At 36.6% G+C, this 23,652-nt stretch overlaps 1 protein-coding gene across 2 annotated transcripts in view; it reads right to left on the bottom strand.

The window, feature by feature from the left end:
* Positions 1-8,428, bottom strand: part of gal3st3 (galactose-3-O-sulfotransferase 3) — a 41,516-nt gene extending 33,088 nt beyond the window's left edge. Inside the window, exon 1 of one of the 2 annotated variants that reach the window (XM_022678088.2) lies at positions 7,940-8,428. The gene's annotated coding sequence lies outside the window, so the exon portion shown is untranslated. Of the gene's footprint in view, positions 1-5,292; positions 5,759-7,939 lie in introns of those variants that run through there. The other variant, XM_007238482.4, reaches the window with a different exon arrangement.
* Between the last annotated feature and the right edge of the window lie 15,224 nt (positions 8,429-23,652).

The raw sequence follows: 23,652 nt of genomic DNA, 5'->3' as shown, positions 1-23,652 counted from the left end.
GTCAGTCCTTTTGGGTGCAACATTGATGAGGTAATTTACAGTGATGGTGTATGAAAAGGAAAGTGAAAGTTCTACCAGGAGACTAGTGCACCTTAACCATAATGCATCCCGAGCATGAACATGGTTTGGGAGGTTTTGGGGTTGTTGTGGGTTAGACAGTCTGATATGTCGTCCAAACATTTCACTGAAAGAATGTTTTTTTTTTTTTTTTTTTTTTTTTTTTGTAGTCATGTGGCCTACATAGGAAATAACTCTCTCTTTCTGTCATCAAAGCATTGTATTTGCTGATTGCTACCAGGATGTAAGGAGTATTTTATGAAATATACGAAAAGTATTTTTTTTCCCAGACACATTGCCTACTCTGCCTTAAATTACAAATTCATAATGATAATAATAATAATAATAATTTCATAGGCACCTTTCTGTATAAAATGCACCAACAATTAAATAAAGATTTAAAATGAGTTAAAGCTGATGTTCGTAAATTCCGTTAAAAGGGCCCTCTCTGGTGAGAATAGGTAATTGCACAGAGCATGCGAAATAATCATTTTAAACTGGGCGGATGTGTTGCGGTCTCCTTTCAGAGCAGATGAATCCGATTCCAGGTTGTGATACGGACTGCCACTTTAAAAAAAAAAAAAAAAGACAATGCAATTGAGTCTGATGGATAAGGCAACTGTAAGTATGTGGGTTTAAATGCAGATTTAAACTGTGAAAGTGAGTTTATGTTCCATATGTCAGGTGGTAAGGAATTCCAATGTATTAATACAGTTTTGTAAAACATAAAATCATGAGATTTTTAAAATTCAAGATTTTCCTACACCCTTAATTGTGCCCCTTGATTCTTGTAAATATTTATGTAAATAAATTGCTATGTTTCTCTGCAATTAGATGTTTTAACACTAAAGCTCTCCCAATGACTTTCATTACAAACTCTTAAAAAACCATCAGTCTCCCAATTTAAAGCAGCGATAACAAACTCTTTGTATTCTATCTTTTTTAAACAGACATGGAAAGTTTCTGTGCTCTATCTCCATTTCTCTTACACACACACACTTCTCTGCGGCTGTGGAGAAACCACCTGTAAATATTTAATCATAGGCCAGCTAATCATGTTCCCACTTTAAATGCCATTGCACACACAAGTACCAACACACACACACACACATACCTCTCTCACACATACAGTAGTGGTCAGAACTTTACATAAATTCATTATGGATATGAATGTAGTGCCAATATTGAACTTTCACTGATTTATTTGAACAGTGTCTGGGGTACAATAAGTTAAAAAAAAAACATTTTGGTGTAAAGAATTCAGATTTTTTTCCTAAAATTGGCCAAAGATCATACGTGCAATCACTATCATGGATATGGTGGTGCTGAAAGTTCCAAAACCTGCTGAGGTCTTTCAACTTCCTGTAAGTGATCGTGATTGACTACAGCTGGTAGCATTTCTGTGCCCACATAAAATGATTAGTTTGACAGCATTCACTGAGCTGACCAGCACACAGTAAAATTGGAAAGTCTCAGGAGCTAAGTGGAGATCTGGCGAGGATAATTATAGACTTAGTCAGACAGACTAATTTAAAAATGTCTTTTAAGAGCTATATCTAGGTCTGCAATAAGATTTAAACTGTCATCCTCTGCTAAGAAGTACCACCAAGCCACGGGCCTGTCATGAACTGGTAACTGCTGCTAGACGCCAGTGTCAAGTGAGTCTACTGCCAAGCCAGCCTTCACCGTCAGGAACTGAGAGGCTGCTGTCTCATAAAGAAGAAGCTCCCGCTCTAAACTCAACACCTTCAGGACTGGTTAGTGTGCAGGTGATCACATGGACGAGTGAAAGGGCCTCTGGGTAAGTGTCTCATGGTCAGTTGAGACAAAGATTGAGATGTTTGGCCACAAAGACTAGACTTATGTTTGGTGGAGTGAAGGTCATTCAACCCTAAGAAATACATCATGGTTTGAGGCTGTTTTCCTGCCAGTGGAACTGATATATACTGTAGAAAGTGGATGGGATAATAAAGAAGGAGGACTGCTTTAGAATTCTTCCATATTACCTCAAACCAAGGACGCAAAATAAAGCTCATCTAAAGCTCATTTAGACCTCACAGTTCAGTACGAGAGCGTAACAAACAAAAAACTAAGACTACTAGTGCATCTCAAAAAATTAGAATTCATTTCAAAATGTAAAACTCATATTATATAGATGTATTACAAACAGATTGATCTATTTTAAGCGTTACTTTTTATTGTTGATGATTATGGCTTACAGCCAATGAAAACCCAAAAAATCAGAGATCAGCGTCTCAGAGAATTAGAATATTATATAAGACCAATTGGTACTTTTGGCAGTGTGAGCAGTGTGCCAAGTCCTGCTGGAAAATGAAATCCGCGTCTCCATATATGTTATCAGCAGAGAGAAGCATGAAGTGCTGTAAGATTTTCTAAAAAAACAAATCCTCCAGACTCTGGTACCTTGATTTTCAAATTAAATGTAAAATTTACTGATGGTCAGTGATGGTTTGGATAGACAGGTCATCTGCTTGTGTTGATCCACTGTGTTTCATCAAGTCTAAAGTCAGTGCAGTGTTTTCCCACAAAATCTTACAGTTACAATCTTACTGTTGGTGCGGATTTCATTTTCCAGCAGGACTTGGCACGCTGCCCACACTGCAGAAAGTACCGATTGGTCTTATATAATATTCAAAATTCTGACACACTGATTTTTGGGTTTTCATTGGCTTGAAGCAGTAATCAACAACAAAACTGTCACACCTAATACAGACTGTCCAAAACCCACACAAGCTCCACCTCAGGACTCCAACCCCCAGAATGCATCTGTCTTAGACACGTGTCTGGACTCTAACAATCAGCACACCTTTTCTCTCTTGTGTTATCGCTAGAATTATGAAATTGTTTTCAGCTGTTTGTGATTAACTTTGGGTATTTAAGTCGGTCTATTTCATATGTTGTCGGCAAAGTATTGCCACTGTTATCCAGCGACATACCAAGCGTTTTTTATCTGTTTGTATCTCCGTGAATTACCTGTTTTTTTCTGTTTTAACTCTATTTTTGTCTCCTCCTTTCTGCTTTGTTTGTTTAGTGCTCTTCTGGTTTTCCAACTCTATCTTTTTGTCTCAGGACTTGCTGTCTTGGTCACAGATGCGCCAGCAAGACGTGCACCAACAATTTGTCCTCTTTTGAACTCTGGTATGTCTCCCATAATGTTGTGTGTATTGCAATATTTTGAGCAAAACTGTGCTCTTACTCTGCTAATTAAACCTTCACACTCTTACTGCTCTTACTGGTGCAATGTGCAATTAATGAAGATTAGCCACCAGGCTGCTCCAATTTAGCCATGAAACCTCCCACACTAAAATTACAGGTGTTTCAGTTTCATTGTCCAACCCATGTATATAATATAAGTTTCAAATTTTGAACCGTATTACTGAAATAAAGTAACTTTTCAGTGATACCCTTTTTTTTTTTTTTTAAATGCACTAGTAAGGTTTCCTTACAATTAACCTCATCCAGTCCACCAAGATTTTATGAGATGAAATTATTGACATTATTAGTCATTTCAGATTCAAAGGTGAGAATTACTCCTAAACCATCCACAGTTTCCACAATCCCATGAAAATCCATCAACCTACAGCTTAAGGTTTTCAGGTGGAAACCATGCTTGTGTAATTACTAAATTAAACAAAGCGAGTGTACCATGTATTCTCCATGCATGCACCAAATCATGATCACTCACATTAGGCTTTTTTTTATATCTCAAACCTATTGAAAAGAAAGTAAACTGTGCTTAAAAGACAGGTCTGTGCCAGAGCACCAACAGAGCCGACATTTATCTAAATATTAGTTGCGGTAAATATATGTTTAAAGTTATGTAAGCAAACCTGCCGGTATAATTGTGCTTATTTCAGAAAACCTTGAAAATTCAGATGTATGTTTACATGCATTCTGCACCAATAAAAGACCGCTTAAAAAACACTAAGTCCAATATTGAGTTTATGTAAATGTCTGACCTCAATTCTACATACAAACACAAATCTCATAAAATCACTAAAATAAGAGAGGAAAAAAGCAGCAGCAGCCAGAGTCTCTCCTCTACAGAACTCACTCAGACTCACCCAGCTGAACACACCATTAATAATCTAAACTAATGTAAGATAAAAAAAAAAACTCCACAAACACACTATCACTCTGACCTTCAGCGAGAGACGCAGGGTAAACAGCCATTACTGCAGCTTATTACTGAGGAATGATCTGCCCTGAAATCAAATCAGCTCAATCCTCTACTGGCCTTCCCAGCTCCTCAGCTCTCAGTACACACTGTTTATAGCGGGGTCCTTTACCCGTTCAGTTCATCAATAATAACAATAACTAATACAATGATACAGAATAGTAAAAAATAATAATAAAAAAAACTGTTATTGTTATTGATATTATTATTATTATTACTACTACAATTAATAATAATAATAATATTAATAATAAGCTGCTATTACATGCTATATACTTATTTTATTAATGTAATAGACACTTCTTTTATTCTTATTTTGTATTTGTATACATTAAATAACACATAACAAAAACTATGCATTAAGGCATTATTATTATTATTATTATTGTTATTGTTATTTTTATTATTATTGTTATTATTGTTATTGTTATTATTATTATTATTATTTGTTCTTATTGACATATAATTGCAATTATCAAATATATTGTTTTTCTTTTTTAATTATTTTCTTATTTATTCATTAAAACGGAACACAACTTTATGTATCATTGTTTATGTAATCATTTTATATAGTCAGAACATATCGGCTTTTATGTACTATTTAAATTACTATTAATATTAATAGCATAGTATTATATTCCATTATTATTTTGCATTTAATACACAGAATAATAATGAATATTTTTAAACATTAATACATTACTATTATTCATGTAAAAAAGGGGATCTGGCACTGTGATTATGACATTAACATAATACACGCATATATAATATTTATAATCATTATTATTGTTATTATTATTTCTGTTTTACACTTTTTTATTTTAATGCATTTTGGTTAGTAACAGCTGCTGTTTGATTGTAGCATAAACTTTTCTGTATTGCATTTTAATATTGCATTTTCAAACTGATAGCAGATCAGTCAATACATAAGAATAAAACGCATTATTACAGCAACTGAGCTGCTTTATTAACTCCATCAAACACATTAAAAAACACACACACAAACATAACAGACAGACAAAATATCTCCTTACAGTGAGATGCTGTCAGAAGTATGCTGTTCCCACTGCTGCCACCTCTACCACCGCTGCCACTACCGCTGCCACTACTGCTCCCTATACTACTACAGAACACCGCCGTCCTCCAAGCAGTGTCTCCTGAATAAATCCAGCCTCCGATATCTGCATATATCTCAAACACTGCTGCTGCTTCCAACACCACGCCTACAGAACACTATCAGTTCACACCTCAGCTCCCAGCTATGTGGGAGGAGTTACATACATAATCAATAAGTGCCTCTGAGTTCAGCTTGTATCTCCAAAATGGCAAGTATAAAGAATAAGATTAAAAATATATATTCTTAATGCTTTCAATGCAAAATTATTTTATTCCAAGTCACTTTGAAGCATTAGGATGATTCAAAAGGTCAAAATAGCAAAAATAGAGATATAATGTACAGTGAAGATACTGTATGTTGAATATAGATTACTTATACTGTTATTGAATGTAAATAAAAGATAAAGCATATATGTGTAGTGTATATTTTAAATAAATATTTGTAAGTATAAATGCGTCATTGTAATTATCTAAAAACATATATCGTATATTTTTGACACGATAAAAAAAAAATCCATATTGTAACAATAGTGATATTCCAAAAGAAATCAATTTTGTATTTGTTTTGTCATTTACTTGGATTTGTAAAAATACCCTGAAATATTGTAATATTATTTTAAGGCCATATCGCCCACCTGTATTGGAAGCATCTAAAAAAAAAAGAAAAAAAGAAGAAGACAGTGGCCTCCAAACTCTATTTACAATCAATGTCCCTTCTACTGAAAGCATTGTACACACACACAGCTTGTGTCTAGACCTTGTAGAAAATTACATCCAGCAGACAATAGAACTCTCTGGAGCTGATAAATACTAACCTACTGAAAGCATGTGTAATGTCTCTGTGGCACGGTGTTGTCTGGAACGATGGTGCTCTATCCAGTACTTTTGGGATGAGTTGAGGATTAGGTGGGGTGGTGACCATCCAACAAGAACTACTTATTCTATCCACCATCAGAACCTTCGCTTGATGCCTAAGAACCTTTACTTAGTTTAATCATTCTGTCTAGACTCATGTCTCTATTACTCTGTTATACTGTGAGGAACCTTTAAAGGTCTGAAATATCTTACTAGATGAAAATGTTCCTTCTAAATAAACACATCTCTATTACTCTATTATAATTATAGATAAATATATAAATTTCAAAAGAACCTTCTAACAAAACAAAAGTTCTCTCTGGACATGTACATCTCTGATACTGTATTATAGTGTGAAGAAGCTGTAAGGGAGGTTAAGTGGATGGTTGCACATCTCGGTTAGATGCATGGCTCTTCAAGGAGCCAACAGTGAATTTGACTTGGGTAAATGTGGGTTCTCTAGTTCGGCACAAACTTCAAGCTCAAGCTGTAAGGAAGCTCTCAAGCCATTTTGATAGACAGCGGGTCGACGAGAGATATGATGGGATGTTTGTGATGCTGTTGGAGAAATTAACTGACTAAAGAACCCAGTACTAGTTTTACAGAAGCAGGGGGTTCGGGGCAGCTGGTAGTGGAGAGCTCTGGAGCTGTGTGTAGTGTTGAAATGCAGGTCCTGCAGTGCAGGCTGTGTGGTGATGATGGGTTATATATGTGGAAACACAGGTATAGGTGTTTGATGTAAATGTGTTTTAACTGTGTGCGTATATATATATATATATATATATATATATATATATATATATATATATATATATATATATATATATATATATATATATATATACGCACACAGTTAAAACACATTTACATCAAACACCTATACCTGTACCTACACCTATACCTATACGCACACAAACTGAATGAACTGCCTGGCTGTGTGTGAGTGGCCCAGTTATGCGGGACAGAGCTCAGACTGCTGTGTCCCACTGCAGAGCCGGCAACGATATACACACACACACACACACACACACACACAAACTGTATGGCATCGGGCTGAACACATGCATTCTGCTCCAGTCATGCGCACGCACACACACACACACACACCTTGCTTTTCTCCAAAGCATTTGCACTGAGGATAGCCATACATCTCTCTCTCTCTCTCTCTCACTCTCACTCTCACTCACACACACACATTCTCTATCTGTATCTTTCTTGCACACACACAATTCTTTCTCTCGCTCTCACACACACACACACACACACACGCATATTCTCTCTCTCACATACACACACACATACATTCCCTATCTCTCTCGCTCGCTCACTCTCACTCACACACACATTCTCTATCTGTATCTTTCTTGCACACACACAATTCTTTCTCTCGCTCTCACACAAACACACACACACGCATATTCTCTCTCACATATATACAAATTCTCTCTCTCTCATACACACACACATACATTCCCTATCTCTCTCGCTCGCTCACTCTCAGGACACATTCAGCATACATTCTGTCTTTCACATACACATATACAAATTCTCTCTCTCTCTCTCTCTCTCATATATACACACACATCCTCTCACTTTCACACACAAATATACATCCTCTCTATCTCTGTCACACACGGATTACACACAGAGATTCACTCTCTCTCTCTCTCTCTCTCTCACACACATTTCACATTAACGCACAGCACTCACCTCTTGCATCTCATAGCTCTGCGGGTCTCGCGCGCATCAGTCTCTCTCCTCCTCTTCCTTTTGCGTTGGCTGTGTGTGTGAATGGTGAGTGTCTGTGTGGTGAGTGTGTGTCCGCTTGTAAGGTGAGTGTGTGTATGGTGTGTGTGTGTATGGTGAGTGTGTGTGTGTGATGTGTATATGAGTGTGTATGCTGTGTGTATTATGATGATGAGGCTTCGTGCTCCTCGTGCAGGGCTGCAGCAGCAGCACCGTCAGCGCGGGTCTGGATGCTCTCTCTCTCTCTCTCTCTCTCTCTCTCTCTCTCTCTCTCTCTCTCTCTCTCTCTCTCCAGCCGCTCTTCCCCCTTTTTTTGTTCTCCTCTGGAGCCAATGCGCGCTCGGGTTTTGGATGCGCGCGCACGCGCGAGACTCACAGCCAGCGCGGGGGACTCGCTTTTGGATGATGAGCGCGTGCGCTCTCTCTCTCTCTCTCTCTCTCTCTCTCTCTCGCACACACACAAACACACGCGCACACCTCTGGAGCGGTGAAACCCAGTGGATGATTCCGATTGGTGGTTAATTGCTTATTTATTGGGCTACCTGTGATCTTGTGATGTCTGACGCAGATTACGTAACTCACTGTGTTTGGGGCGGGTAGAGGAGGGGGGGGGGTGGTGGGGTAAGTCATACCTGTCAAGTTTTAGATTTAAAAATAAGGGATATTTTCCTCTGTCCGCTTAAAGTCGTCCCACCAGCCCAACGAAGGTTCAGTATCCCTTACGTTTTAAGACAGGTTTACAAAAAATCTAAAATAACCACATGTGAACCACTTACACACTACAATTAGATTATCAGAATCTGAACATGTTGTGGACATTCCTACATATGTCATTCTTTTAATACAGCCAAATTTAAAATCCTTTTCTAGATATAAAAAAAGTTAAGATTTCATGTCTTTTTTGCCATAAATGCACTCTTTTATATTATATATTTTTTTATTTATTTAATAGATTTAAAATTGAACAAAGGGTGCACAAATTCTGTAAAATGACTGTATGTGACCTAAAAATAGTATCATGAGCTTTTACTAAAAGGACATGGACCAGATATATTCCATCAGTAAAAATTAGTCCTAAGTGGCCTACACAATTAATAATTTTTAATTAATACTTCTTTCTTTTGATTACTCAACCCCTGATCAGTTCAGGTAATTTCGGTCCTCTCCACATTTCTAGTTAAACTGAGTCACAAGCTGTAATCTTTTTATTTTAAAAGGTTTAATCTGTGTGTTTTATTTCGGAGACGAGTATTTTTAAGCAGCTATCAGAAAAATTTCATCACAGTTTACATGATTAGCTTACCCTTACCTTTCTTTAAAAAAAAATCGCTGAATATCCAGATATGTTTTAACATCAGCAGCTCCGACTAGCTGCCTGAACTCACAGCGACGGGGGGGCTTCACCACACTGACTCTCCTTTGCAAGCTGATTGGCTGTTTCTCCTGAAAGGCGGGACTTTCTCCTTGAACCGGCTCCACGATTGGTTAAGAGACACAGCGCGGTCAGTGCCCTGTATCCTCAATAATATATATTTTTAAATCTTAATATAATACGGGAAATTTACGGGAAAATACTAATACGGGAGGACGGCGGGAAAGAGGAGTAAAATACGGTAGTTTCCCGGCCAAAACGGGAGACTTGACAGGTATGGGGTAAGTCTGTGTTCTTCTGTTGCGCAATGCTTCATTAGTTATGGCTTTATAGATCACTAGTGGACTCAAGTGGGCGGGGGTAGCAATCTTCAGAAGCTCAGGAGTGCACACACACACAAACACACACACACACACACACACACACAGTCTATAAGTACATGCTGGATGTCAGGTTTGCTGGATGTCAGGTTTAAGTAACTAAGTGCATACAGTGGAGCTTGAAAGTTTTTAAACTCTTCAGAATTGTCTGTTTCTGCACAAATATGACCTAAAACATCACCTGATTCCTAAAAGTAGATTATAACCCATTTACACAAATATTACACAATATTATTACACCTGATCATTTTTTCATTGAGGAAAATGATCACATATTACATATTTGTGAGTGGCAAAAGTGTGTGAACCTCTAGGATTAGCAGTTAATTTGAAGGTGAAATTAACTGTAGAAACAACAATGGTGTGCATGCCAATGTTGGCAAGGAGAAAGCTATGGTATTGGAAGAATGTTTTCAAAAACCTTTTTGGGTTAACTGAAAAGTGGTATGTTTAGAGATGCACTGCATTCCAACATACTGTAGCAAGCGCAGGGGGTGGGGTCTGTTATCCTGCGTGTGCTTCTGCTGTATGCCTGTGGTGTGCCTGTCTCTGTGTGCCCGCCTTTGCGTATCTGTGTGTGAGTGGGTGTCAGGTGTGGGGCCTCCCTCTTAGGTGGGGTTATGCATAGTGGGGGGGGGGCACCACTCTGAATCTACCATCCGGTAGATTCTTAGCCAGTTTAGTGACCTTAGGGCTGTTTTCACTGTATGCTGCCTTGGGTTTAACTCTCCATGCTCTTATAAGAGCAATAAGTGAGCGGTTCCCTGTTAAATAAACAGAGCTTTTGATTGACCTCGTCTCCCGAGTCAAATGGCTTCCTCGGGATCGCTACAATACAAACATTATCCTATCAGTGAAATGTGGTGGGTGGCAGTATCATGGTTTGGGCCTGTTTTGCTGCATCTGGGCCAGGACGACTTGCCTTTATTGATGTAACAATGAATTCTGAATTATATAAGAGAGTTCTAAAGTAAAATGTCTGGACATTTGATAGAATCCCAAGAGAAAGGAGGGTCATGCATCAAGACAATGACACTAAGCAAAAAAGACGTTTCATGAAAGAATAGTTCCAAAAGAATTAAGATTTAATGGACAAGTCAAAATCCTGACCTTAATCCAATCCACATGTTGTGGAAGGACCTGAAGTGAGCAGGAAATGTGAGGAAACCCACCAACATCCCAGAGTTGAAGTTGTTCTGTATGTCAGAATTAATTAAAGTTTCTCCAAGATGGTGTGCAGAACAATAAATAAATAGCAGGGAATCTGATTTTTGTCCAATCTGTTTAACTTGGTTGTATTTATCTCATTTGAGGAATTCTGAAAATCTGATGTTTTACCTCTACAGCTCACTATTTAAGCAGAAATATAAGAATATTCTAAAGGGTTCACAAACTTTTAAGCAGAACTGTAACTTAAACTATAAAAGAGAAAGTACGATTTTGGCAGAACACCAGTTTTTTATTTTTTTTATTTCTATTCTTCTGTTGATTCGGACATACAGAAGAAAACACCATAGTTTGCAGCCCTTTTTACACTTGGTATTTTGGTTCAGACCAAACAGGGTAGGTGTGAAAGCACCCTAACTCTACAGATCACTTCACTGCCAGCCTTCTTGCTCTGTGTGTTTCTAAAACCATGTTCTTAAGCTCAGTTTCTCAACCCTGACCCTGGAGGTAAGCTGTCGTCCACTGTCCTTTTTAGTGTTTTTTAATGCACCCAACAAAATCATAACCATAAAAGAGAATGGTTGATTGCTCATTGCTATAAAAGAGAATCATTTCCTATGTTTAACCAAAGACATAATTAGCCTAGCAACCATACGTAAAACAATGATACAGTCTGCAGATATACAGAAGTTTGACTTCATCTTACACAACACAGAAAATCTAGGGTGTGTGATAATCTGACAGGGGATGTTAATGAGATGAGTTAATTCTGATGTGTTGAGAAAAGGGAAGGCGATAAAATGTGTAGAATCAGGATTAAGAAACACTCATTTAGTGTGTGAAGTTGCTGATTTATCTCAGGCTCAGTTTCAGCTTTATTTGAGAAAAGTGGTACTTTTACTGAGTTAGCTAAACCGGATGTTGAGTTGAGTGGTTAAAGGTTGAAAAAAGGTGCAAAACAAACCTTGTGGGACTCATCAAGAATATATATGAGTTAAAATATCCATTGAGTTTTTATAATTAATCAATACAAATAAAAGAGAAAGAGAGAAACCAATACAACGAGAGCTAAAACTAATTACATGTGTGGAACAGTGATTTACAGAGCTGTTTCAGAATGGAACTCCTTACCTGACTCACTGCTCAAAATTGATAATAAAATATAGTTTAAAAAACAACTAAAAAGATACAATTTAACTGATTCCTGACTGTTTAATTAAATAAATAAAAGTGAAAAGTAGAGTAGGAAATTTTCAATGGCAATAGTGAGGTTACTGGATTTGTAATGACACTTATGTCATTTTCTTTTTTTTTTTTCTTTTTGTCATACCTATGTTTATGTCTTTTCTTTTATATACATTGGGAACTTACTTAAGAGTATGTTTTCTTTAGATTTTTGTGTGTACGTATAATGTTTGTGTGTTTTATGTCTTATAGACTGTAGGAAGAATAGCTGCTATCATTGTAAGTTAAAAGCTCTTCCTGCTCCAAACTTGCATCTATTCCATTCATTTATGTTTTCAGTTTTAGCCACGCCCCCTCTAGAATGCACATGCCACATGTTGTGCAGTAGGTTCAGTTTTATTATTAAAGTATATAATGTTTTGTCTTCCCCTTCATACAGCCACTACCACTGTTGTTTGGTTTGGATTCCCATTATGCATTAGTTTTGCTTTAGGGGCTGTAGGGGGCGCTAGTACGCTCGAGTACAGATGCAACAAAAATGTTTGCAAAACTTTATTCTGCTATCCTATAATAAGGTGGGGCTACACAAGGCTGTCAGTCACTACACAAAAGAAATGATTGACAGCCTTGGCTGTAACAAATAGCAGAGACAGAGCCGGAGTTGTGCAGTAGTGGAGCTGTCTGGTAGCTAACTAGTTAATCAGATTATTATTGACCTTGTGGTGCTGGTGGTGCCAGTAGTTGCAATAAATGACAGTGTCCTTTTTTTTTTTTTTTTTTTTTTACACACACACACGAGCATTCACGGCACCCACCCATGGCACTGATAACAGATGACATTTATTTTTGGTGTTTTATAAGGTTACCTGTTATCTTATGACGTATATTGTAAATGACGTAATACGGTGTGAATGTGTGTGTCGGTAAGACTATGCTCTTTTACTGCACAACGTTTTTATTAGTTATGGTTTTATAGATCCATAATGTTTGTAAACATGCGGCTTTGCTGTACTTTGGATTCTCACACTAAATTTAGTAGTTCAGTAAAATGCACTGTAGGGCAGAGTATACAGTGGTATGAAAAAGTTTGGCCACCCCTGATAATTTTCATGATTTTCCTTTATAACTCATTGTTTGTTCAGATCAGCAATTTCAGTTAAATATGTTATACAGCAGATGAACACAGTGACATTTGAGAAATGAAATTAAGTTTATAGGATTTACAGAAAGTGTGCGATAATTATTTAAACAAAATTAGTGCAGGTGCATGAATTTGGGCATCTTTGAAGTTTTATTGATTTGAATAACTTTAGCACTAATTGTTGAAACAAAAAATGAGTTTGGTAAGCTCATTGACCCTTGACTTACTTTACATACACAGGTGAATATGATTATAAGAAAGGTTCAAGGAGCAAATTGCAAGATTTTCACCTCTTTGCACCTTCTCTAAAGTTTGAAAACATGGGAGCTTCAAAACATAACTTTCAAATGACCTGAAAACAAAGATTATTCAACGTCATGGATTAGAGGAAGAATACAAAAAGCTCTCTCAAAAATTTAAGCTGTCAGTTTCCACTCTGAGAAACTGGAAGACCACAGGCCCTCGGAGGATGCGGACGAGCACACGCCTCCTCCGTCACGTGCGAAGTCAATCACCCCTTTTTTCGAGCTGCTGCGGATGAATCATTGCCTGAGCGGCTAGCGCACTCGGAGGAAAGCACAGGTTCCGATTCATCCGCTCACAGGCGCCTCGTGCCGCCCAGCGTCACCTTGAGTGTGATGGGGAGAGAGCGCCATCTACCCACCCCAGGGGAAGCAGAGCCAATTTTGCTCCCCCTAAGCGCCGGCAGCTGATGGCAAAGCTGCATGAGCGGGGGTTCGAACCTGCAACCTCCCGCTCATAGTGGCAGCGCATTAGACCGCTGGACCACTCGGCGCCCCATATACATTTTCTTAAATTAAATTATTTGATGTTAGTCTGGCATTTTCTGAATTGCAAGTTGAATTGAGCAAAATCTTCTACAAATTACTTGGATCAAAATATATTGACCTTAATATATTTTTATATATAAATATTAAGTTTTTGTTTCTTTTCCTGTAAATTTCCTTTTTTGAGATACAAGATGTTTGTGTTTTATTATGTCATATTGTGGTACATCATGTAGGGCAGGGATACAAACAAAATGCAGCAGTTATTTAGTAAATGAAAAATTGAGTTATTTAGTATTTAGTAAATATTTAGTAAAGTATTAGTATATAGTATAATATAGTATAATAAAGTTTGAATTTAGTTGGGAATTGAGGTACTTTTAGTGGACATTTAGATCAACATTTAAGTGCTTTATAGTCTACTGAATGGAGATAAAAAAGATGAGGCTAAAATGCATTTTGAGGTGGATAACTTAAAAAATATTGTAAATTACAGTGTATTGTCATTCTCAGGGGGGTCCCTTCTGTTGCTGCTGACCTTAGAGACTCCCACAGAACAGCTCGATTTGTACTTTTTGTCATGTGCTCACCTCCATCCAATCGGACACAGCTTCCTTATTCTCAATCACCTGACTACTATAGATTCTTTACAGCTGATGCTCATTAACTTTGTGTACATGTATACATTTTATGTGACTTAGCGAAGTATTGCCAACTTTACCTGTAGCTGCAACTACTCTTAGTTTTTGCTCTTTTGGTTTGGTTGCCCTGTTTCTAATGCTATTTGGTTCTGATCTTATGCTTATATCAAACAGGTTTGTCTGTTTCTCTCATGTCTGGTTTGTTAGCCTGCAGTTTCTTCTTATGTTGAGTACCTGGTTGTATGCTGCCTGTTACTATCTCAATTTAACTGACTTGTATCTAATTCATAATTTAATTGAAATTACTATTACATTCATAATTTCATTTAAATTAGCTCAAACCAGACTGTGCAAGTTTTCCGAGGAGACCGCGACCAACGCTCGCGAGAACTGCGACCTGCTTTCCGACCTTTAGTTCTAACAATTCTACAAGGACTACTGGTTCATTCTTTACAAACTAACATACAGACACTCTGGCAGAAGCTGAAAAGAGACCGAATATGTCTGTGAAAGCCAGAAAACGAGAAAGAGCAACTAATCCGCCTGAAACATTTATTACACTCAACTGTAGGGGGAGCCCACGAGCACAAAATCTCAATCCTAACTAGTGGAGCTTTAAGTGATTTTACACATATAAAATATATTTAGATATTTTCTCTGAGAAGCTGGTCAGTTACAGGAATCTTTATAGCACAGTTGGCACCTGTTTTTGTACATATGAAAAATAATTACATTCAAGAAAACAAACATTTCAGAAAAACTTTTTTTTTTTTAATTAAAACAAATTTACAAGAAGCGAAACACTTTTACCAGCACTGAAACACTTTTACAAACTGTGGAAAAGGAGGGTCTGCAACAAGCACTTCCTGTGTGTTAAACCCTCCCTTTCCGTCAGAAATCACAGTTTGTAAAAGTGTTTCAGTTCTGGTAAAAGTATTTTGCGTCTTGCAAATTTGTTTTTTTTTATTTTTGTAAATTTGTTTCTCTGAAATGTAATGTTTTTTTTTTTGCCCATGTAAAATATTTTTTTATTATTATTTAGTTTTCTTGAATGTAATTATTTTTTTTTATGTAAATGTGTTTACATTTTTGTAATAAAGTTTTCTGACATGTTAATTTGTTTTGCATTTCATGGCCACCATACAGTAGTCTGTAAGACTCACAGATGGAACTATCTATCGAGGCTTTGTGGTGACGACATCAGCTGCCTCAGAGATATCCTGCATCTTGCATCTCATTTGATCACAGAAATGACTCATCATAAAAACAAACATTTTAAGGCTTGGTTTTCTTGCTCTTTTTAAACAGCTTTCATGAACAGAGAATTATTGGTAATTGCGGGTCATAAAGGATAGATAATAAACATAAAGGATAGGTGTCTTCAATTCAATTTTTTAAATTTATTTCTATAGCGCTTTTTATAACAAAGGTTGTCACAAAGCCGCTTTACAGGAAAAACAGGTCCACGCCTCTTATGAGCAGCATCACAGAGATGCCAATGTTATGGTGACACAGTGGCAAGAAAACTCCCTTTAAGAGGAAGAAACCTTAGAAGGAACCAAGACTCCGAGTCCGAGGAACCCATCCTACTCGGGTCGACCCGCTCAGTACAAACAAACAACAAACAACAAAAAAATAACAGAACAAAACAGTACAGAGAATTAATGTGAACTATGGCTAATATAACAGGTACTAATTTATGAATATAAGAATGTGATGGGCACAAACTATAGAGCTATGGCTAATACAGAAACAGATACTGAGTGTGCTAATTTTAATCAGTGCAGTGTTGCAGAGCCGGAGAACAACACAGCGGGCAGTGGAGAGCCAGGCTGGGAACATCAGGAACAGGGCATCTCCATACATGTAGAAGAGATAGATAGAGAAAACAGAAAGGAAAGAAAGAGAAACAAAAAGCAGGAGTTAGAAAGGTTGTGTAATAATTGTGGGGAGTAGAAGGACAGGGCTGATTCCTGAAGCTGGAACCACAAACGGACAGATCCAGGCAGACCGGCTGAGCATCTCAGCACATGTGAGAAAGATAGAGAGAGAGAACAGAGAGGGGAGGGAAGAAAAAGGAGTTAGAATGGTTTTTAAAACTCTGCTGGAGTGGGATGGGCACTGGTAGCAGCAGTCTTCAGAATTGGCATATTTCTTATGCGTTTATTTAATTAAAAATATTTTGGTGATATGTGATTTTTGTTCTCTTACTAAAAATGAGTGTGTAAATAACTTGTTTGTGAAAATATCTCCATATACATTTTCTTAAATTAAATTATTTGATGTTAGTCTGGCATTTTCTGAATTGCAAGTTGAATTGAGCAAAATCTTCTACAAATTACTTGGATCAAAATATATTGACCTTAATATAAAGTTTTTGTTTCTTTTCCTGTAAATTTCCTTTTTTGAGATACAAGATGTTTGTGTTTTATTATGTCATATTGTGGTACATCATGTAGGGCAGGTATACAAACAAAATGCAGCAGTTATTTAGTAAATGAAAAATTGAGTTATTTAGTATTTAGTAAATATTTAGTAAAGTATTAGTATATAGTATAATATAGTATAATAAAGTTTGAATTTAGTTGGGAATTGAGGTTCTTTTAGTGGACATTTAGATCAACATTTAAGTGCTTTATAGTCTACTGAATGGAGATAAAAAAGATGAGGCTAAAATGCATTTTGAGGTGGATAACTTAAAAAATATTGTAAATTACAGTGTATTGTCATTCTCAGGGGGGTCCCTTCTGTTGCTGCTGACCTTAGAGACTCCCACAGAACAGCTCGATTTGTACTTTTTGTCATGTGCTCACCTCCAGCCAATCGGACACAGCTTCTTTATTCTCAATCACCTGACTACTATAGATTCTTTACAGCTGATGCTCATTAACTTTGTGTACATGTATACATTTTATGTGACTTAGCGAAGTATTGCCAACTTTACCTGTAGCTGCAACTACTCTCTTAGTTTTTGCTCTTTTGGTTTGGTTGCCCTGTTTCTAATGCTATTTGGTTCTGATCTTATGCTTATATTAAACGGGTTTGTCTGTTTCTCTCATGTCTGGTTTGTTAGCCTGCAGTTTCTTCTTATGTTTGGTACCTGGTTGTATGCTGCCTGTTACTATCTCAATTTAACTGACTTGTATCTAATTCATAATTTAATTGAAATTACTATTACATTCATAATTTCATTTAAATTAGTAGATTAATAAAGCAGCACTAGGTAGGATTTCCTTGATTTTTTAACTTTTTAAAGAAGTAAAATTACAGCTTGAAATTCACTGCAGCGCTGCATTGAGGTGTAATAGGGGGAATAGCGGTGCTCTCGTGTCTGTGTCGGAGCTCCTCTGAGCTCAAACCAGACTGTGCAAGTTTTCCGAGGCGGCCGCGACCAACGCTCGCGAGAACTGCGACCTGCTTTCCAACCTTTAGTTCTAACAGTTCTACAAGGACTACTGGTTCATTCTTTACAAACTAACATACAGACACTCTGGCAGAAGCTGGAAAGAGACCGAATATGTCTGTGAAAGCCAGAAAACGAGAATGAGAAACTAATCCGCCTTAAACATTTATTACACTCAACTGTAGGGGGAGCCCACGAGCACAAAATCTCTATCCTACCTAGTGGAGCTTTAAGTGATTTTACACATATAAAATATATTTAGATATTTTCTCTGAGAAACTGGTCAGTTACAGGAATCTTTACAGCACAGTTGGCACCTGTTTTAAAAGCAGTTGAACTTTAATAGAAGACCTATAATATTCTTTATCAGGAGTGTTATCAGCAATGATGTTTATAATAGGAATAAAGCTGTCATTATGGGTGCTATTTTTAATAGTGATAACAGCACGAACTTATGTCCTCAACTCACAAACAGATATTCTAAAACAGAGAACAACCGTTTATCTCAGTTTTCTAGGTGTTATATAAGGAGACTCTTATAAAATATAAAAAAAATATAAAAAATACCTGGATTTTGGGATGATGAACAAGCTTGAGTCCCCTCCTTTACCTCCTCCTCCTCACTATCCAGTGTCTCCTAAGTGCCCGTCTCTACTATCTATGATAATTTCAAAGTTTCACATTCCTCTGACCTCTGTAACGTCCAGCAATCTTAACCATGTCTCTGAGTTCTCAGTTCTTGTTCTAGAGCCGGCTCTGATCACTGTGGTGCCCCTAGCATCATCTATAATTATGTTTATGTTTAGCATTAGATCGTATTCAACAGTAATGTAGTGTAAAATGTAGTAGTGAAGTACTGAGAGTAAAAGTACAGTACTGTGTTATTAGTGTATTTATTACAGAAAGCAGTGGAAAGTTCTCAGAGCTAAAGGCAGAACGGGAGCAGTGTGCCTTTCTTATAAGATCAGATTGATCTCTTGATTCACTTCGTGATAAGGAGCTTTATCAAACCTGGTAACAGTGCAGAGAATCTACTACTCTGGATTTAGTGATAATGTGGGTCTGGAATGATTCCTAACATTTTTATAATTGCAACGAGTAACGATGCAGCTTTTAAAAATGTATTAGTAAAAGTATTAAACTCATCCAAAATATGTAGTGAAGTGAAAGTGGTAATAGAAGAAACCATAATACTCCAGAAGATCATCCCTGTCATGTTTTGAATTAAAAAATAAGGGAAAATTTATGCCACCCGCTTTGAGCCGCCCCACCAGCCTAACCAAGGTTCAGTATCCCTTACATTTTAAGACAGGTTTACAAGAAATCTAAACCACCTGTAAACCACTTTTAAACTAAAATTAGATGTTTAGAATCTGATAGACCTACATTTGTTGACACTGAAATATTGTGGACATTCCTACATATGCAATTCTTATAATACATCCTAAAGAAAAAAACCCTTTTCTAGATATTTAGATCTAGATATATATATATTTTGGCAGGAAAGCACTTTTTTATATAATGTGTATGAATATGAATATATATATATATATATATATATATATATATATATATATATATATTATTTTTTTATATATATATAATGGATTTAAATTGAACAGAGGGTGCACAAATGACTATTGGTGACCTCATTTTCATTCAAAACACATATAAAAATTAACTAGCGCTATCAGAAACATCACATCTCATCACAGTTCACATGGTTAGTTCCGTTACCTTTCTTTTAGAAAAATCTCCGTATATCCAGATGTTTTAACGTCAGCTGCTCCGACTAGCTGTCTAACTTCCCCACACTGGCCCTCCCCTACGCTCCGTAAAACCAGCAAGCTGATTGGCTGTTTCTCCTGAAAGGCGTGACTTTCTCCTTGAACCGGCACCACGATTGGTTAAGAGACATACAGCAGGCAGTGGCCTGTCTTCTTAAAAATAAAGTTTTTTTTTATTTTAATATAATACGGGAAATTTACGAGAAAATACTTATACGGGAGGGCAGCAGGAAAATACAATAGTTTTGCGGCCAAAACGGGAGACTTGACAGGTATGCAGTAGATACAGATACAGCGTTTTAGTACTTAAGTACAGTAGTGAAGTAAAAAATAATACTAGTAGTATTAGCTAATTCTCTTAAATTGGTGGTCATTAATCCCGTTATCAATAAGACAAATCTCAACCCCCTGAGCTTGTCTTGTCTTGTCTTGTCTTTAGCAGCCCAACCATTCTGTGTTTTCATTAGAAAATACACTCTTTTTTTGTTCTTTCTTTCCCCAGTTCCTCATTATAGCTTCTACAAATAGCCCTCAGCTCACTTTTACATGTAAAGTGGAGATTAATTTTGTTTTAATTAACATTTAAACTGGGACAGGATACAGTGTCAGTGTTTCCTGTAAAGATTTCCTTTGTATTTTTTATGAAATGTCCTATCTGTGAGTTAAAGCTCACGCAGCTAGAGGCCTTCGACTAAAGTGAGCATGCTCAAACGCTCCGAAATAACTTAAACAGCCTGCAGCTCAATTAGCAGCGGAAACACTGCGAAGAAGCGTAGTTCTAAATTTAAACTGGGCAAGAGAGACTAGCGACTGAGATTTGGACATGTTCATGTACGAATAGAGGAGCACACATACATTACAGCATAAACACACACACACACACACAGCTATCTGTGAGAGTAAGAGCCTCCAGACTTCTCCGCTGTATGATTCACTCCATCACAGCAATTGATGTGTATTGAGCAGCAATACAACCCTGTAGAGAAAGTGTTGTAACTTTTACTCATTCACTCACTCACCCCTCCACTCCCACACACACACACACACACACATGCACACACATACACACACGTATATGTCTCATCTTTCGCCTGCATTCACTCAATCCAACACCTTCTCTCAGGTTTCATCTCTCTCCATCCCCCTGCAGGTATCAGGTGTCTCAGCTCACACAGCGCAAGCCAGCGCAGGATACATCGTGTGTGTGTGTGTGTGTGCGTGGTGTGTGTGGTGTAGTGTGTGTGTGTGTGTGTGTGTGTGTGTGTGTAGTGAATATCTGTACTGCAGTACTCAACTCCAGTATTCAGTACTGCAGTACTGTGACCCCATTAGACAGGCATGTGATAATATTAAACTTCGGTGATCATTGGCTTATAGAATAGATCCCAGTTTAGAAATTGGAACGAGTGTTTGTTCCATTACTGACAACTATTAGCTTTGTTTTGTGCCGTCCAATCAGTTTATCCCATTGTGAGAGCACCTCCAGGGCACAACATCCACCCTATTTACTCTACTGGAAAAGACACCCTTTTGGAAACAAGAAGCAAAGCCAATAGGCCACTGTGTCTTTTTTGCACCATCTGGACATCTGTTGTGGTTAGGATGCAGTGGCTTGAGGGGCTTCACGTAGACCCTGGTTGAGGGCCTGTGGAAGCGTGTGTGCTTGTGTGTATCAAAAGTAAAAAAAAAACTCAGAAATGATATATATATATATATATGTATAATATATAATATAATATAATATATATATATATATATATATATATATATATATATATATATATATATATATATATATATATATAATAGCCTAATTTGCTAAATCCTCTAGTTTAATTTCAACTTGTGTCTTTAGAAGTTTAGAATTAGAAACACAAAAATACAAATACAATTAGGTTTACTTTAACATAAAACATGTTGGTTCATTTTGATGTAATAAATATTAATAAATCATTAATAAAATACTCTGACACATGCCATGCAGTGGGAAATGGAATAGCAGTATGTAAACTAACCATGAAGTGTTATCTAAGGAGACGGTTTAGCCTGTATACATGTTGTGAGGGTTTTTTGATATATACAGCTCTGGGAAAAAATAAGAGACTAAATGATGAGTTTCTTTGATTTTACCAAATTGAAAACCTCTGGAATATAATCAAGAGGAATATGGATGATCACAAGCCATCAAACCGAGCTGAACTGCTTGAATTTATGCACCAGGAGTAAAGTAGCATAAAGTTATCCAAAAATAGTGTGTAAGACTGGTGGAGGAGAACATGCCAAGATGCATGAAAACTGTGCTTTAAACCCAGGGTTTTTCCACCAAATATCGATGTCTTAACTTGAGTTCTTAAAACTTAATGAATATGAACTTGTTTTCTTTGCATCATTTGAGGTCTGAAAGCTCTGCGTCTTTTTTTTGTTATTTCAGCTATTTCTCATTTTCTGCAAATAAATGCTCTAAATTACAATATTTTTATTTGGAAATTGGGAGAAATGTTGTCTATAGTTTATAGAATAAAACAACAATAATCAATTAAAAAATATATTGCCATAAATGGGATTTGAGCTAGAGCTTAGATTAGATCCAAAAAATCCATACCAGCACTACCCAAGCCCATTCTGTCCAAGCCCAACATGCCATTTGCTACTTTATTACTATTGTGATTATCAAGCCATAGCTTTATATAAAATAAAATAAAAAATCACAGACCAGGAAACTGAAAAAAAAAATCATTCTTTCAACAAAAAAATGGTTATAATATACAGATCATTTTCTATAAATTATTTTATATAAATTTTTAAAAAACTTATGTCTTATATATATAGGTCTACTAATTAATATATTTAAAAACATTTGTGCAGTATACTTACTTCAGCGTTTAAATAAAGATCATTATATGATCAGTGTTTTTTTTTGTTTTGTTTTTTGTTTTGTTCTGTTATTTTTTTTATCCATATCGAATGACATGAGTGTCATTGTGGCACTGATACAGAAGTGATGAGACCCTGACTTCAGATGCAAGACCTGAGCTGAGCACAGTGTGAGATAAACAACACATCTGATCAGAACAGGGGAACAGAGTGAGTACCAATATGAATGTAGCTAGAGATTACTGTGTTACATTCTGTTCAGATCAAATGTTTTAAATAGAGGGACTGTGGTTATGTATTTATTTAACTTAATATATTACTTAAGTTAATATTACTTAAGTTATTTTACTTAAAAATAATGATAAAATGTTAAAAACTGCAAAATAATGATACAATAAAGTGTTGAAAAGAACCTAAGCTTATGTTAATAATTCAAGTGTACCCAATGTTGTATTTTCCTTTATTTTTAAATAGTGTCGTCCTATAGGGTTGATCCACACCAGGGGTCATCATTCATATCCACTTCAAAGGGCCGGTGAGGCTGAAGGGCTTCATTACAATCAAATCAATCTGTTGCTCTCAGTCTTCAACTAGATGATGAGATATGATGTGATGCCATGCTTCTGTTTGGTCATTTGTGTATAAGATGGGTGACCCCTGGTCTATATCAGAAATTCTATACAACATTACACAATACCAGGCAAACATTTGGACATGCCTTAAATTAAGTGTTTTTTTTATTATTTTAAATGTTCTGCACTGTAGATTAATATTAACTTCGTCCAAACTATAAGGAAAAACTTATGGAATTATAAAGTAAACGGAAAAGTGTTAAACAAATCAGAATTTGTTTTATATATTGAATTCTTCAAAGTAGCTCTTATACAGCTTTGCACATCTTGGCTGGATTTTCTCAGTCAGCTTTATGAGGTAGAATCA

This window comes from Astyanax mexicanus, chromosome 8 (genome assembly GCF_023375975.1).
Source record: "Astyanax mexicanus isolate ESR-SI-001 chromosome 8, AstMex3_surface, whole genome shotgun sequence".
Lineage (NCBI taxonomy): Eukaryota > Metazoa > Chordata > Actinopteri > Characiformes > Acestrorhamphidae > Astyanax > Astyanax mexicanus.
This window is presented reverse-complemented; position numbering and strand designations above follow the sequence as displayed.